General features: G+C 37.0%; 1 long non-coding RNA gene across 1 annotated transcript in view; it reads right to left on the bottom strand.

Moving 5' to 3' along the window:
- Positions 1-17,500, bottom strand: part of LOC144972031 (uncharacterized) — an 85,328-nt gene that overhangs the window by 16,246 nt on the left and 51,582 nt on the right. The window contains exon 3 of the long non-coding RNA XR_013645237.1: positions 7,216-7,313. This is a non-coding gene — a long non-coding RNA (uncharacterized LOC144972031). The remainder of the gene's footprint in view (positions 1-7,215; positions 7,314-17,500) is intronic.

The following is a 17,500-nucleotide window of genomic DNA, read 5'->3' as shown; positions in this document are numbered from 1 at the left end:
CAGTTTGACACAATGATTGTTAATGTTACAGCTATCTACTAAATGTCTACCGTACAGTGACAGACAGACATTTTTTATTTTGGCCGTAAAATGGGATTCTTTTCATGTTTCGATTGAGTCAAACGAAACTCCTAACTTGTCAAATATAATCAAATCCAAGAATTGATTTTTTGAAATCTCAGATTTAGTGATAATTTTGATGAGTTGAGGATCATTCTAGTCGATATATATGAAGTGGAAAAAATTCTGAAAATGGTTGTAAAAAGCTTTTTGTCATCCAGTGTTTTAGCAGTTGTCGTTGATGGTAACGACAGATCAATTCTATCTGAGACCACGATGGCGATAACCCATCTAAACAACGGATGTCTCATTCCATATTCAATCTGGTGAAAACCCATTACTATGATTATCATTATGGGTTGGTCTCTCTCTCTCTCTCTCTCACACACACACACACACACTCTCTCTCTCTCTTTCTCTCTCTCTCTATCTCTCTCTTTCTCTTTCTCTCTCTCTCCCCCCCCCTCTCTCTCTCTCTCTTTCTCTCTTTCCCAATCTCCCTAACTCTCTCTTATTTGCGCAAGGGAGAGATATTCAAGCGCACAAATCACACACACACACACACACACACACAGAGCGAAGCTAGAGAAAGAAAGAAAGAAAGAGGGAGAGAGTGAGAGAGAGAGAGAGAATGAGAGAGAGAGAGAAAGGGAAAAAGAAGGAGAGAGAGAAGAGAGAGAGAGAGAGAGAGAGAGAGAAGGATAACCAGGTTGATAGATACATAGATAGATAGAAAGATAGATAGATAGATAGATAGATAGATAGATAGATAGATAGATAGATAGATAGATAGATAGATATATAGATAGATAGGTAAAGGGATGGATGAGGGGGGGGGGGGCAGAAAATGAAATGCTAGAAGTACAATCATACAGACGGAAAGACATACATATCGATTGATAGACAAACACATAGAAAAAGAGAAATGAATAGAACGAGTAAGTGGTGGGAGAAATATCATTGTATGTGTTTTCAAGATTAGGTAACGTGTGTGTAAGTAACTGTGGATGTGTTTGAGTAGATGTAAACAATTTTCAGGAAGAAAAAAAATAGTGTTTATTTGTATACGACACTAATCTATTGCGAGGAAAGTTTAATCAGATTCAAGAAGTCCAGCAACCTAATCACAGCATGGTGGACATTAAAAAAGATCCCATAACAACAACAACAAAATAACAAAGTCTTTGAATTCCTCCTGGAATGATACATTTTCCATCGCTCGCGAGGCGAACTCTCTAGCAACTAGACCATCGGGACTCGCTAAATAACCGACTCTCGATTTCTTGACCATTAAAAACAAAATTTTGACATGGGCGATTAAATTCTGTTTGGCCCTGGGCAATTAGGCAGTATGTTATTATTTCCACAAATCACAGTCTCAGAAAGCTTGGCGAAAATCCAAAGTGTAGGGAAATCTGACTCGGTTGCGAGGCATGTGTTGAGGGTGAGTATGGCTAAAAGACAATTGTTGACAGTGGTTATGGGTGGTAGTAATGTGTAGAATGCTATGGTGGCTGTGGATTGCAGTCATGTCTAAAATGTAAGTGTAGTTATAGCGGGCAGGCATGTGTTGAAAATGGCTATAGCTTGCAGTCGTGCTTAGAAAGTACAGTAGTTATAGCAGGCAGGCTTGTGTTGAAAATGACTATGGTTTGCAGTCATATCTATAGATAAAAATTGAGCATTTATATAGAGCAATATCCTCTAAACGTGTTCAAAGGGCATTAGAAGAGGTCCCTAGTAAACAAAGACACTTAACATTTAGGACGAGAGATGACGCCTATTTGACAATATTACCATTTTTTAAGGCAGTCATGGCTATCAGAAATGTGTAGATGGCGTCTGTGGGTAGTAATTCTGTTTATAATATATCTGTGGAAAGCAGGAATGTGTAAAACACACTGGAACGTGTAGAAAACGTCTGTTGGCTAGAAAGTGTCTGTGGATAGCAGGAATATGCTGACGGTATCTGCGGGATAGCAGGATTATATGGAAGGTGTCTGTGCATAGCTGGAATGTTTAGAAGGTATCTGTTTCTGAAAAGGATATGTAGAAGTGTCTGTGGATAGCAGAAAGTTGTAGAGGGTGTCAGTGGCTGGGATGAATGTGTAGATGTTAGCAATAACTGTCAGGAATATGTAGATGGTGGCTTTGGCTGGCCGCCACAATGAATTGAAGATCGCTATGATTGGAGATCAATTGAATGAAACATGTAGCACACATGCATTTCCCCTACATCCGGACATACATACACACACACACACACGCGCACACGCGCGCACACGTGCTAACCATTACAGGAACGTGGCTTTGATACAGATATCTTGATTGTGCGCGACACGTGTGGACAATCGCTAACCAAACCAAGCGTATCAATCCCTTAATAGCTTCAAGTGATAAACGAGACAAGGTCGGAACTGTCCTTTGTCCTAGTTGTAATTTAGATAAAAATCACACCTCACACGATCGACCCGCCGAACGACAACATCAGCCTATGCTTATCACGAATTACGTCATTATTTATGCCATGCAGTTAGATAAAATACTCAAACTTCCGCCACCCGGATACAACGTACTGGCACATAAAACTATGTGTTGCCTTGAACGTTTTTTGTCTCATCGATAGCATTTAGTGAGAACTCATAATTGAAATGGTTTTCTAAAAGTGATAACGAAGAGCTGAGTGACGTATTTTCGATCCTTCGATATCCGGAGGTAAATGGCTAATAACTCCACCTCCAAAAGTGTGCATTTGAATAGCTGACTTTCAAAACGTCCTAAATCAAACGGTGTGCATTTGAATAGCTGACTTTCAAAACGTCCTAAATCAAACGGTGTTCATTTGAGTAGCTGACTTTCAAAACGTCCTAAATCAAACAGTGTTCATTTGAGTAGCTGACTTTCAAAACGTCGTAAATCAAACAGTGTTCATTTGAGTAGCTGACTTTCAAAACGTCGTAAATCAAACGGTGTTCATTTGAGTAGCTGACTTTCAAAACGTCCTAAATCAAACGGCGTGCATTTGAGTAGCTGACTTTCAAAACGTCCTAAATCAAACGGTGTTCATTTGAGTAGCTGACTTTCAAAATGTCCTAAATCAAACGGTGTGCATTTGAGTAGCTGACTTTCAAAACGTCCTAAATCAAACGGTGTTCATTTGAGTAGCTGACTTTCAAAACATACTAAGTCAAACGGTGTTCATTACACACACAATTTGTAATGCCTCCAAAAACGTATGTAACAATATTGACTTTGAAAGTGAAACATTCGGAAGCAGGTAAGATTGATAATCTGAAAATGTGTGACCCAACGTCTCAAAACGGGACGAATCGGACTCTGAAAAATGAATTTAGAGATAAAATGATGTGATATAATGGAATATGTTTAATTGCAAGAAATACTATTTACTTCTGCCCCATTACGACGATGATAAATACACCTCAAGATTCATATAGGAGGCTAAGCATTAGATTTCCCCCAACTATTTTATCATGACAAAATACCGCTAAACAACACACTTTACAGGAAAAAAAAGATCTTATTCTGATAATTTTCACTTTTAAAATCCAAAAAATATGAATCAATCTTGATATTATATGAAACAATATTTTCATGTCTTCTTCTCCGTATCTGAGTGTTCAAGTTCAACTTTTATAAAATAGCGGAAATAAGAGATTTCATCTCACAAGGCCTTACTTTTTACGAAGACTCATTCAGTTGTGACGCCTGACCATCAGTCAAAAAAACCTTACAAGTTTGAAACTTTTTCATAATTTTTACAAGTAAGGGATCATCTGAATCGTTATATATTTGAAGTGAACGTTATTTTTGTTGTTTATTTTTAAATGAAAAAAATAACGTTTGGTCAATTACAACACTATTGTCTTCATTACAATCTAGATATCACCTATCACAATAATTAGACACCAGCAGCCATATCATTAGATCCAAGAGTGAATGGGTAGTTTCTACCCAGGAATCAATTACTTGTTGTACATTTAATTCCATGCCAATGATGTGGCTACGAAATAAAATAGCAGGAGGTACTATTGTACTTGTTGACCTCATTAAGGTTGATAGAACCCGATTAGGTTACCGCTGATTTAATGGTTGATCAGTGCTATGAGGGAGGGGTGGTGTCGGGGAGGGGCTTGGAGGATGAGGCGTCCAGTAACTCACTTGATACGTATAAATAAAAGTAGACCTTCAAAATCATTAGGCCCATGTAGCCAGAGTATATCCATGTTTCTTTAGCGCTAAACGGAGAATAGCAATTACTTGCTATCCTTTGGATAGGACTCTGGTCTGGGGCAAAGTAATCAAATTTCCGCCATATGTAACAGACCTAATTACCCAATCACTGCTGGGTGGTCAGAGGGGTCAGAAAGAAATCTCGACTGCACCCGGTCGATCGATCACGATCCCTTTGTATTTATTTTAAAAAATCTGGTTCAAATCACGATCACGATCCCTTTGTATGTATTTTTTTAAAAATCTGGTTCAAATCACGATCACGATCCCTTTGTATGTATTTTTTTAAAAATCTGGTTCAAATCACGATCACGATCCCTTTGTATTTATTTTTAAAAATCTGGTTCAAATCACGATCACGATCCCTTTGTATGTATTTTTTTAAAAATCTGGTTCAAATCACGATCACGATCCCTTTGTATGTATTTTTTTAAAAATCTGGTTCAAATCACGATCACAATCCCTTTGTATGTATTAAAAAAAAACAAACCTGGTTCAAATCACGATCACGATCCCTTTGTATGTATTTTAAAAAAACAAACCTGGTTCAAATCACGATCACGATCCCTTTGTACGTATAAAAAAACCTGGTCCAAATCACGATCACGATCCTTTTGTATGTATTTAAAAAAAACCTGGTTCAAGTCATCGACGTATCTGGGGTTCCTTTTAGCTCCTCTTGGACCCCTATGTGGGTCCACTTTATATCTGGCAGTAAGAAATTTGTCATAAAACAACATAATATATCTATGAGATGATAAGCGACTGTTACGCTGAAGAATCTACGAATCGTACACGCACGCTTTCTTCTGACAAGCTTAAGATTGGACGTTGGGAACAAAGTTCGGAATCCAAAATGCAAGAGTGTAAGATTTAAAAATATATTCTACCCTTAAATCGATTCGATTTCTCCATTTTTGATTAAAAGGCAAATTCAAAAACGATTAAATGATAGTGCTACTTCTGTTTTTTAAAAAAACTATAATTTTAGTGAAATTTAACGCTTGATAATCTGACATCACAAATTATTATTGTAAACTTAATATCATTATGAGTTACTATGGACAGCAGGAGTAGAATAAAAATACAAGATAAAATCCTGTTTCATCAGTCTAGTAGAGTTTGAAAGGCTGTTTTTCTTTTCTTGAGAGCTGCTTGGATGATGAACAAGGAGGCCAGGAATAAATATTCAAGAATAGAAACTGGTCCACTTACGAATGGGATGAGTGTCCAAAATAATTGCCATTGATTTAAAAAAAAGCAAGTCAAAAGAATTAATTCATTTCATTACAATCTAGAAAACACCATCCAGTTCTACAATTCGGAGTAAATAATAATGATAATAAGGCCAGCACTCAATTCACTAAAAAGTCATTAATTCCAGGGGTAAATGGGTTATAATTATTGTACCCTAGAAGGAAATTGTACACTTAGAGTCTATAATGTCTTTAAATAAAATTGTATCGGGTACTATTGAACTCGTTGACCTCATCAACTCTCTCCTTACCGGTCATTTTCCGGATTTTTCCCAAAACTTCACACCCAATCTATACAAAAATAGATTTATTTAATTTTTTTCTTCTGCTAAACGAGTTATTCAACACATTGTTAATATATACTTGAACTATAGCAAACATTTTTGTTCAAATATTATGATGTACAAAAGAAATTGGAATAACAATAAAGTTGGCTGCATGGTAACAAATGTGACGATTTTCCTATGGGTGGTAAGGAGGGGGTTAATTTCATGAATCTAGAATGGACTTCAACGGATTTAATAGTTGTTTAGTTAAATGAGGAGTTGTGATGATTGGAAGGGTAAAAGGAAGTGGGGGGGAAGGGCGGGGGGAGGGGGGGAGGTGATCACACTCTTACTTGTAAACAGATATTCGACTCCTTAGCAAAAATACGTATGTAGTTTGAAGTTACGTAGATTCGAGTTTCATATATTATATATTTTTTTCTGACTACTCTATCTAACCATCAGTTGTTGAATAGCTGGGCCGAACTCAATTCTGGTAGGAAGTACGCAGAGTAAAACAGACCATGTTCCCCAATCACGGATTTGGTGTGGAGATAGATCAGAAAAACTGCAGAAACTACTCATATTTGAGTTAAGGGTAATATATCACCAGGTAATCATCAGCTCTCGAAATGTGGATTAAACTCTTTTTTTCAAAAATGGAGAAAGGGTGTCTTGTCAGTGAATGATGCCATTGGAAATATGAGGCATCGAGCATTATCTACCAAACGTGATCAAAGTGTTTTACAAGGGGTCTCAAGTCGACAGCAACACTTATGGGTAACGAGAATGAAGCCTGTTATTTGTTTTGCTCTTTTTTTTATTTCGACAGAGTCAATGCTGTTAACGGGTTACAGCCAAGAACTCAATTTTCACCTGAGTACGATGAGAGAATGAGAGTCCTCTCAAATTGGGATTCAAACTTGAGTCCTACCGGTCCGAAGGTGATTATCATATACAATACAACAAAACCGCTCAATAAGATGAAATATAGATAGTATGCAGATGACGTCACTCAGGCCTTTGTTATTGTTTTTGCTATCCGCGTTTGTGAGTTGTTCTCACTACACTGTATTAACCAGACTATAAAAGTTCATGGTTACACAGAGTTTGTGTGTTGGTCCGTTATACTTCCGGATGGCAATGTTGTGAACTCCTCGGCCAAGCGCAATCTATCTATAGGTGGAACAAAATTGACATCACTGTCACTCAGCTCTTTGTTATTGTTTTCAGCCAGCCATTTTTATGAGTATTTCTCACAAATTAAGGCTATAAACGTTCAGGTTACACACATTTTTGTGTGTTGGTACGTTATATCCGACTGATGAATGTTGTGTGAGTTTTTTGGCTAAGCGTATAGCATCAAAATAATGATTACTCACCTACAGACATCCATTCATTATGCAGATACCAATCAGTGTGAGTGATTTGCTGCGTCCTTTCCAGATGTTACTTCTATGGTTGATAACAGCTTACGGCCCTGTAATGAAGCAATAAAAATGCATTGATAATACACCAATGGTAGAGAAGGGTCGACAACTACTTATTTATAGGTCTGATAACCCAAATTGTTAAAAAAAATTTTTTTTAATAAATAAAATTCCTTTTATTCATCCCATAGGGGGAATGTGTAGGGTCTCTAGGGTCTATTCCAAGGGAAGACTAGTAAAACCCAGGCGTCAGCCGCAGTGCTGCGCTGCAAATTGAGCTAGGGCGAGGTGACTTGCTCAAAGCCAGACAGCGCAGCGGCGGGTGATCGAACTCGGTACCTTTCGGGTATGAAGCGAAAAGACCGCACCGCTGAGCCACTCTTCCCCTATATAGTGATAGGCTCAATTTTGCAATGGAAATACTCTCAAACAAATGCAAAATACATATTGTCCATTACACAATGCTAAATCAAGCCCATAATTGCGTTCGGTCAACAGACTTGCAAATATGTTCATGTCGGGAACGTTGAAACGCGTTGTAGATGGAGAGAATAAGGTGAATACACGAAACATGACATGATTGTTGTTTTTACACCTAGAAGCATATAATATGCTATCTACCGCAGCAAGACTTCGCGAAGTCTCAGGTTTGAGAGTTTATGTCAAGATGAGGGTCATATCAACCGATCGATATTTGAAGGACGAGTTGTCTGGTGAAAGTTTTAACTAGTCGTTTTTTCAGAGTACGACAGTATTGACATGAGAATTTTGTCTTTCCTGTCGAAAGAAAAGACAAAACTTGAGCATTTATATAGCGCAATATACACCAAAGTGCCCAAAGCTCTTTACTTGGAGTCCCTATCCAACGGCAAAACTTAAAATGTAGGACGAGACATGACGCCTGTTAGGCGATAATAACACTTTTTTTTTCGGACAGAGACAACGTTAATAACGGCCAGTAACTCATTTAACACCTGAGTATGGTGAGAGAATGTGAGCAAATAGCTTTTCCCAAGAACTCAATTATACGCCGCTCAGAACGGGACTTGAACTCTAGACTTTCCGGTCCACCACATAGCCGCAGTGAAAGAAGTCCGAGATAAACCGGAGTCAAGCTCAATGCAGTGCACACTACATCACATTGAGCAACATGAGGGTAAGTTCTTGCTTAAAGAAAAAAAACCCAAAACAAACCAAGATACCCCCGTGCTTGAAAATTTACATATTTTGCCCTCTGTCTGTAAACCCAAAACAAACCAAGATACCCCCGTGCTTGAAAATTTACATATTTTGCCCTCTGTCTGTAATCTAGCTAATATTATTAAAACATACTATATATCATAAGTACAATGAATTAATGTTCAACGCTCGCCTTTCTGCTTGTGCAATAGAAGAAGCTTGAAACACTGTGCTTTTGTATTGTTTATATAAAAATAAGGGTTTAGATAAGGTATTTTTCATTAAATAGGAAAACGAGATCGGAAGCTTTTTTGATTTAATAAACTTGTCGCAAATTAAAAATTCGTCCGGGAGAGATTCTTGGATTAGATTGAATCATACATTCCAAGGAATCAATAAATTTTGTTGCGCTTTTGTTTTTTCTATAGACACATGTGCAAAAGTAACTTTAGAGTCTACACTTATTTTGAGTCATTTCATTTGAGTTTAAAGAGACAAAATTGGATATATGTTCATATCAAAGAAATGGAAAATATATTTACTGTATAATGAGCGCCAAATTTAATCAAAATACATGCATAATCCTAGAAAGAACGACGACTCAAAGAACACAAGTTGGGTTGCTCTGCTTCGGAAAAAGAGGAAAACGTTGACGAAACAAATTCATTACTGAGTATGACTATCACGATTTTCAATCTCGGATACGTCTCCTTATAGAGTTTATCAGGGGCTTCATGTCATTTGCTGTTATATATTTCATTCTGATTCAACAATTTTCCAAAGCTCGTAAGCATTCATTGCTTGGCATTGTTATTCCCTTGTTGGCCTGTTGAAGAGATCTCAGAGATGCTCAATAAGATAGGGATCTCGATGTACAACTGGCTACTCGACTACCAAGGTCTTGTTCTCAGTTAGTTGAGGTTGCACATAAAGCAGTCTCGCTATGAGTCTAGCAGTTGCAAGTCTTCCGAACACTGTCAATGTTTTCCACAGCGATGTCAGAGACTTAAGAGAGGGGTTGGTTGTGTGTCGAGCAAATGTTCCTTGGACATTGTTACTCAGAGCTGACCTATTCACCTTGGATCCTTCACATTCCCTTTCGTTGTTGAACTTTGCGACAATTGAAAAGTAGGTTGCTCTGATATTGAAAAGCTCTACAATCTCAGCTACCGGAGGTTTAGCATGAATATGGCAAGGTAGACGGGCTCTCTCTTCGATACTCAGTTCAGAATGTTTTCAAGAATTAAAGAATTGAAATCAAAGTAATTACAAAATGACTTCACAAAGATAAACTTTTAAACAACAGCAAACAACATGGCCATCTTCATTCATGCTCGCTAAGCCTAAAGGGTTCTGTTTCTAGAATTTAAAAAGGTATGTTTTCATAAATTGCTGCCGTAACATTCTTTAAGATTGCATCATTTCCGAAGTCAACCTATCAAGTTGTTTTACAAAAAATGATCACTATTCCCGCTATGATTGACAGATTGCAAAATAACTAAGCATGCACGTAGTTTAATAAATGCTCCTTTTGGTGATAACAGATTCTTGACTTTAACACTAGAAACAATAAAGATTTAGAGTATAGAAATGTAAAATTACTTTTGCACATGTGTATATAGAGATCTAATATTAAAATTACCGATATGTTTAGTAAAGTTAGTGGTCTGAAGGGCGAGATAAAATTAAGATCAATAAATGAATTAATCAGAATATTTGATCATTGTCTGATACGTACATGATCATCATATTAATTGATACAGCGTAGATATTCTTATTGTTGACATATACACGCATACTGTAATCCAAAAATACTTCTCTCCCCCCCCCCCCCTCCTCCCCACCCTGCTTGCTTTCTCCGCTTTCTCTCTCTCTCTCTCTCTCTCTCTCTCTCTCTCTCTCTCTCTCTCTCTCTCTCTCTCTCTCTTTCTCCATTTTGCCAATTATCTCATGTCTTATACTCTATCTCCTCTACCGCTTGTTCTGCCTATTTATCTATCTCTTTTGCTCCTATCTATCTATCTATCTATCTATCTATCTATCTATCTATCTATCTATCTATCTATCTATCGAGCCATTAATCTAATTACATCAATCTATTCATCTGATTATAATTTGTAATCTATTTATTCATCCATATAATATCTACCTGTTCATCTTTCTATCTTCCTATCAATCTATTCATCTGTCTATTTATATATCTGTCTAGCCATGTTTCTCATATTTACCTGTCTATCTATCCAACCGTCTTTATAAGAGTAAATTTAAATATCGAAAATTTGAAAATCCTTTTTTTTTTCATCAATTATCCTGATCAAATTTACTTTATTCATTTATATACACAAATATAAAATCCCACAGACGTAAATATAATATTTACAATCATCTACACACACACACACACACACACACACACACATATATATATATATATATATATATATATAAATATATATACAGAAATACATACACATATTTTATTATAGCATCGATAAATAAACAAATGTTTGTTTTAGATTCAAGAATGGTAGTTAAATGTGTGGTATGCGCTTAAAAATAATGAATCTCCTTTTGTATGTTTTTTCCCCCCTAGCATTACGATTTACTCATTCGCGCATAGCCATTCAATGCCAGCTCCTCAACATATTATCCCATCCTTAATAATCATTGTCTTTGTTTTAGCTCGTTGTTTCATGTTAAATTGAATATTTCTTTCCCTTGGGGCGGAATTTGGAAAACAGAATCCTAATTATTGTCAAATGGATCGAACAATGTATGCAACAAGACAACACATAAATGTGATTGCAAAACATTATATTCTAACACATTTTTTCCTATTGTCAACTCACACGCCATTCTTTATCGTCAAATAACTGAGGTGAATCGAATACGAGATTGATTTGAGTAGGTACTGAATTGATTCGAATGCAGGGTTCATTTGAATACGGGGTGCATTTGAATTGAATACTGGGCGTATTTGAATACGGAATGGTTTTGAATTTGGCAAACATGTGGCAAATCAATGAACGATAGAAAAATTAAATATAAAGATACCAAATGACTGTGGACATCATGCATGAAAAAAGGTATCTATTATCGTTGTATATCATGTTAAATAAAATCTTGAACACGGACTCGTCCTTCAAATTATATCGATCGATTAAAAGAGCCCCCATCTTGTCAAAACTCTCAATTTAGAACGTCCAAGGCAGTGGTCTGGCCAAAATTTTGAATTTATTTTTCAGAGTTCTGTAAACTAGACCGCTGTCGGATAGGTATCGGCAGGCGGCGTAAAGTCGACACATTTGCAAGTCTGATAACCTAAATTGTTCTGGCCTAATTGTTGTGATGGAAATATTCTCAAATAAATACACACAATATTCTGTCCATTACAATAATGTTAAATCACGCCCATCATAGCGTCCGGTCATGTGGTCTAGTGGTATGACACTCGCTTTCGGATCGGAAGGTCCTGGGTTCGAGCCTCGCTCGGCGCATAGTTAATTCCTAGGAGAAGGCTCTTTACTTACATTTTCTCACCGTACTCAGGTGTAAAATGAGTACCTGGCCGTTAATAGCGTTGTCTCTATCCGAAATAAAATGTAACATCGCCTAACAGGCGTCATGTCCCGTCCATAATGTTAAATGCTGCTGTTGACGCTTTGAGCACATTTAGCGGATATTGCGCTATATAATAATAATAATAATCTTTATTGTCCAAATTATAGGCAATTCATGTGAGGTAAACAATGCTCAGTTTGGTTCATGGTATGAACATCAACACATTTACAAATACAGACACAGCCATACACGAACATACACGCTTGCACATTGTTTCTACACATGTATACAAAAGAAATGAGCGTCCATACAAACACATATACATACATACATGCATGCATGCAGACATACATACAAACCAGCATATCATCGTATATGCATGCCTACATTCATACATACATACATACATACATCATACATTCATACATTCATACATACATACATACATACATACATACATACATACATACATACATACATACATACATACAGACAGACATATAGAACGATACGATATATTTGCTGGGACAGCAGATAACCATATTATAAATATAGTGTCTTATATTAAGAAGAATATGGCAATGATTGTGATGATGATGATGATGATGATGATGATGATGTGATGATGATGATGATGATGATGAGATGATGATGAAGATGATGATGACTACGATAATGATGATGATGATGATGATGATGATGATGATGATGATGATGATGATGATGATGATGATAACGACGGCGGCAATGTCGATGATGATGATTCACGACACTGCATCTCGTTATTTTCATTGGTTGTCTCATTTTTACACAGAAGATTTTGTTAATTAATTTTATGGCGGTTGGAATGAAGGTTGTCTTATGTCGATTTGTCCTACATTTTGCTTCTAGATACCGTCTTCCGGAGCGCAGAAGTTGGAATTTTTCGCTCAGCGGATGCCTCTTTTCGTTGATAATGTTAAAAGATTTCTTCCCAACTGCATTAATATAAGTTGTGTCAAGGCTTCTAAGGTCGGTGTTAATTATTTTTGAAGCCTCTCTGAGGGTTCTATGTAGTTTGGATTTTTCTTTTTTTCCACAGCTTCCATACCACGTTGTGATGCCAAACGAAACGATACTCAATATTAATGACTTGTAGATTTGTATCATGGTCTTTCAGTTCACATTGAAAGACCTTAATTTTCTGAGTTTTCTGAGCTCAATTCTTTTTTCTAGACCTGCAAATATGTGCTTACCGTCTTAACTCAAATTCGTCAACTTGCAAAGGTGTAAAATGAGTACATGGCCGGCAACAGCTTTGTTTCTATCGACAAAATTGCTATAATTTCAACGAGATATTCTGGACTTTTTTTATCTCACATACACATTATTTTATTGATTATCGTCACTGTGTTGATAAAAAATAAATATATTTTATGCATACCGTCTTACACAACTTACTCGCGATTAATCTCCAAGGGAATAAATATAATTTTTTTGTGCGTGCATGAGTGCGCGTGCTGTTTGGGTTGAACAATCGGCATTATTTATCTGCTCTTTGTCACTTACTCTGCTCATTTTTCAAATGTATTTGTATTACACGATCACTAATTTAAATGTGTTGTTTGCATAGTGCACTCGATGAATTAACCAGCTAACTGATACATAGTAGAAAAACTCGAATTAAAAAATTTGGCCAGAAAACTCGTCCATCAAATATCGATCGATTTCAATGACCCTCGTCTTGGCAAAAAAAAAATCCTCTCAAACCTGGGACTCCGCGGAATCCCAGGTCTGAGAGTTGTTTTTTTTTTCCAAAATGAGAATCATTGAAATCGATCGATATTTGAAGGACGAGTTTTCTGGCCAAAGTTTTTAATCTTGAGTTTTTCCGTAGTGAGCGGTTAACTGGTTAATCGTTACAACGAACCGTTTGCAAAGCGTTTATAATTGTATTGTAATATTAAAAACGTATTAAAAATTTGGCCAGAATTCTCGTCCTTCAAATATCAATCAGTCCTTTTTTTAAAGACTCCACTATGCGCCGCTTATATTGGGACTCGAACCCTGGACCTTCTGGTCCAAAATCGAGTGTCAAACCACTTGATCACATAGCCACAACACAAACATTCTCTCACAAACAGACACACCCACACAAACAAATACACACACACACACACACACACACACACACATACACATACAATTTTTCTTGTAACGTCTGTGATTTATTGATAACTAATACACTATAAATATAAAAACGAAATTAACCAATTACGCGAAGTCTCGGGTTTCAGAGATTTTTGTTAAAATGAGGATCGTTTTAATCGATCGATATTTGAAGGAAGAGTTTTTCAGGCAAAAATGCTAAAATTCTGTTTGTGTTTTTTCTCAGAGTACGGCAAAATTGTGTACTATTGATCAGGGGTTCACATGATTTAATAACTATCATTGTGTAAAAACTGCTTTTTTTATTTTTAATGTTTAGAAAAAAGCTGGTCTTTGAACCTTGTTTATTGGGACACTTAACTATTAAATATAAATACTTTGTGAATAGCAATTAAAAGCATGAATAAGGGCTATATAAATGCGATATTGAAGGTTTAATTCTAAAATGTTTCATTAGAAATATAACAATAACTTGCATAATATGCAATTGCTACTTGCAATATACCCTGAGTTGCTCACAAGATGAGCTTTAAAACCCTTTGGCCAAGAGATTGCTGTTGGGATTAGTAATATCGAAATTGGCATCAACTCTCCCCCCCCCCCCCCCCCCCTCTCCTCTCTCTCTCTCTCTCTCTCTCTCTCTCTCTCTCTCTCTCTCTCTCTCTCTCACACACACACACACACACACACGCATGTACACACACAAAAACAAAGACTCGTGCACGACCACACATTCATAAGCTCATAAACATTCACCCAAACGTCCCCACCTCCCACCCCTGTCCTCCCTCCCTGCCCCAACCGTAATTCCCTGCCACACAAAAATCATTTGATCTCCCCCCCCCCCCACCCCCGCAACACACACGCACACACACGCACACACACACACGCACACACACACACACACACACACACACACACATCCATATCGAACAGATACACACGAAATGAATAAAATTTCAGTTTAAGAGACGAGCTAAAAAAGAAAGTGGAAATTGAAAGCTGCAGTAGCGGCCCTTGTTGAATCTTTTGAATCTTAAATAATACCTCTAAGACAGAAAAAGGGGCATAATCCTAGATAATCTTGAATTTCCCCTTTTAAGCAATTTTTCTTCATTTTCTTTATTTTTTAATGAATAACAAGTTAACTGCCGCACCCTGGAAAAAAAAAGCAAGTATTTAAATATTTGGCCAGAAAACTCTTCCTTCGAATATCGATCGATTTAAATTATCCTCATCTAGGCAATAACTCTGAAACCGCGCGAGGTCCCAGGTTTGAGAGTTTTTGCCAAGATGGGGGTTATTTAAATCGATCGATATTTAATATTTGAAGGCAAGTTTTCTGGCCACATTTTTAAATACGTGTTTTTCCAGAGCGCGGCAGTTAACTGGTTAACAGGTTGCCAACTTGAACGTCCAGATCTCAATTGATCAGAATAGAAGAGAATCATAAACGAATGAGTTGGAGGAAAAGGATTTGTTTTATTTTGCCTTTTCCCTCCCTAATATCTTGCTTTTCATCATCGTTGTCGATGTTATCATCATCATCATCATCATCATCATCATCATCATCATCATCATCATCATCATTATCATCATCATCATCATCATCATCATCATCATCATCATCATCATCACTACCACCACCGCAACCACAACCACAACCACAGGCACAGGCCTATAAGTATTACTGTCCATTTACCACTGCAGGGTGGACAGGGGGGGGGGGGGGGTAGAAAAAAAATTGTTACCTCATCCTGGATCGATCTCGGCCACTTTGCGTTTGAGGCGAGTGCTCTATCAACTGTGCTATCGGGACCCCTGCAGTTTTATAGGAGAGCGTACTGCTCCTTCTCTCGTATTGATCTTAAAAAGAAATATATATATAATACCGTATGAACATTTATGCTGCGCATATACGCAGTTTCCACAAATTATGTCGTGACCAAGTAGTCAACGGTCAAATCTTTACTATACAAAGTCAAGCGATATTCGTTGTAGAGAGTTGAATTACAGATTTGGGGGACAGCGATAGCAAAAACTCTAACCTCGACCTTACATCTTTGAGCGAGACACTTTAAACAGCTTCCCCATGTTGACTCAACTGTGAATGAATGTCAGACGATGGGAAGTGACAAATTAATGATAAATTTGTAGGACTTCTAACACAATAATAGAGGACTTGTGAAAGATTGTTCAGCTATTTTTGGTCTCTACGTATGTGTGCCTGTCTGGATCCACCCGATACAACCTTAAAAAGTAATGAATTAAAATTGAATATAACAGCTTCGAAAAAAAAAACAAAAAAAAAACATCAAACCCGGAACGTTTCGGGCACAAACGCCTTCTTCATCAAGTAACAAAAGACAATGAAACCATTAAAGCATCATTTAAAATCCGGACAGTCTTGTCCACAAGTAAAAGGATATTGAATTGATTGGTATTCTGTTCTTTTTCGAAGCAGTTATATTGATGTTATGAGTTAGGTAAAACACTCACAACATCCGCCCGTAGGATATAACTTACCAAACTGCGTGTAACCACGAAAGTTTATAAAAGGAACGAAGTTGACGTCACTCAGCTCTATGCTATTGAATTCAGCCAGTCATTTTTATGAGTAGCGTTAACTAAATTCAATCAATCAGACTATAATATACGTTCAAGATTATACATAGTTTAGTGTGTTGGCACTTTATATCAGGCAGGGGATGTTGTGAGTATTTTGATTAAAATCACAGCATCAATAGTCCCATTGATATCATTTAGTGAGAAGTAATACATGAGATCTATCGCAGCAGTGGAAAGAACTCATTCAATAAATCAGAGAAGCTGCCATAGCGTCCCAGTCCGAAGATTAGGAGGCGATCGGCAACAAGTCCAGTAAGTCAATCACCAAAATGGATATCTAAAAACAATAACAAAGAGCTGAGTGATGTCAATTTCTTTCCTTCTATTCATTTTTGTTCATTACTTTTTACAGTCAACTCACAGAACCGTCTGATTTAATCAAACAATCAGTCATTTAATTAAAAACAAAACAAAGCCAAACAAACTAAAAGCAATCAGTGACTCAACCATCCGGCGTTATATTTCGATCTCTGAAATTATTTATGAGTTTAGGTGATTTGTGATCGTTTCGCTAATGAGCCGTTCGCTCGCTACCTATCGATTTTTGTCGCCAGTCGTGTATCATGAACACAGAGAGATTTATAACCCACATTACGATTACTAATCACTTCTAAGTAATGGAATGAAACAACGACAGAATTGGTGTGTGAGTTTGGATTGTGTGTGTTGCTTGTGAGCACGTGTTAAAGAGAAAGTGAGGAAGACGAATGAAAGAAGAAAG

This window comes from Berghia stephanieae, chromosome 4 (assembly GCF_034508935.2).
Source record: "Berghia stephanieae isolate SIO BIC M18660-M18661 chromosome 4, UCSD_Bste_1.3, whole genome shotgun sequence".
Taxonomy (NCBI): Eukaryota; Metazoa; Mollusca; class Gastropoda; order Nudibranchia; family Aeolidiidae; genus Berghia; species Berghia stephanieae.
This window is presented reverse-complemented; position numbering and strand designations above follow the sequence as displayed.